The sequence below is a fragment of the Amblyomma mixtum genome, chromosome 8 (assembly GCF_055824585.1).
Source record: "Amblyomma mixtum isolate Tamu chromosome 8, ASM5582458v1, whole genome shotgun sequence".
Classification (NCBI taxonomy): Eukaryota; Metazoa; Arthropoda; class Arachnida; order Ixodida; family Ixodidae; genus Amblyomma; species Amblyomma mixtum.
In genome coordinates this window covers 81,779,415-81,780,297 of record NC_143019.1, presented here as the reverse complement: position 1 = coordinate 81,780,297, position 883 = coordinate 81,779,415, and the positions used below count along the sequence as shown (strand labels likewise).

Below are 883 nucleotides of genomic sequence, written 5' to 3'. Positions count from 1 at the left end.
AGTTCACCGACACGCATGTGGATGACAGCCGGCAGAAGTAACCGTCTTGTCACGTACAGCGTTTACACTGCTTTTATCAGTATACCCTGTTACAAATTGACCATCGCCAAACAGCCTAGAAAAAGCCGCTACAAATTCAGTCCACTGCGGAAAGTATGACGTTTAAGAAGCGCTTCGTTGTTTGAATGATTCAATGCAATACGAATCGTTAGCAGAGCAGCTCATGTAAACCTCGTACGACCTCTGCCTTTCTTCATATGGGAGCCAGCTACACTCACAACCTCCGTCCTTCCTTGTCGTGCCGGTCGACTTGGCGTTGGCGCGCTGCCAATTCTTCCGAAATGAGGGCGACGGAGAAAGTGCATGTCCACCCTCTCCTGTTCGATCTATATTACCGGTTTAAATTACGCTCGAGTCGCTTGCGTTGCTCGTCCGGGGGTGTAGCTCAGATGGTAGAGCGCTCGCTTAGCATGCGAGAGGTACTGGGATCGATACCCAGGACCTCCATTTTTTTTTATAGTCATGGTACCTTTCTGGAGGGCCCTGAGATTCATTCTTTTTTAATCACTCAAGTACCGTTTTGCACAAGAGAGTTATATACATATGCAGGCCGGTGTCAGCTGTGGAAGCCAGCAAGGCCCGGTGTTGGGGCCCATGTGTCCAGATTCAGGTGTAATTCCTACGACATGGGGATCTTTAACCTGTGCTGGCTTCACCCAACACTTTGCCGTTTCTTTAGCATTTTGCGATCACTGAAAAGCGAAATTTATGGCTAGCATCCGATCCGGCGACCGTGGGCTCGGCGGCCGAGCTTCAAAACCACCGAGCCATTGTGGCTGTCATGGAAAGAATGTTACATTTAAAAAACGACATTTTACAGAAG

General features: G+C 48.9%; 1 non-coding gene across 1 annotated transcript; it reads left to right on the top strand.

The window, feature by feature from the left end:
* The first annotated feature begins 434 nt into the window (after nt 1-434).
* TRNAA-AGC (transfer RNA alanine (anticodon AGC)) lies at nt 435-507 on the top strand. Its single transcript has one exon. It is a non-coding gene; the product is annotated as a tRNA-Ala (tRNA).
* Nucleotides 508-883: the final 376 nt, after the last annotated feature.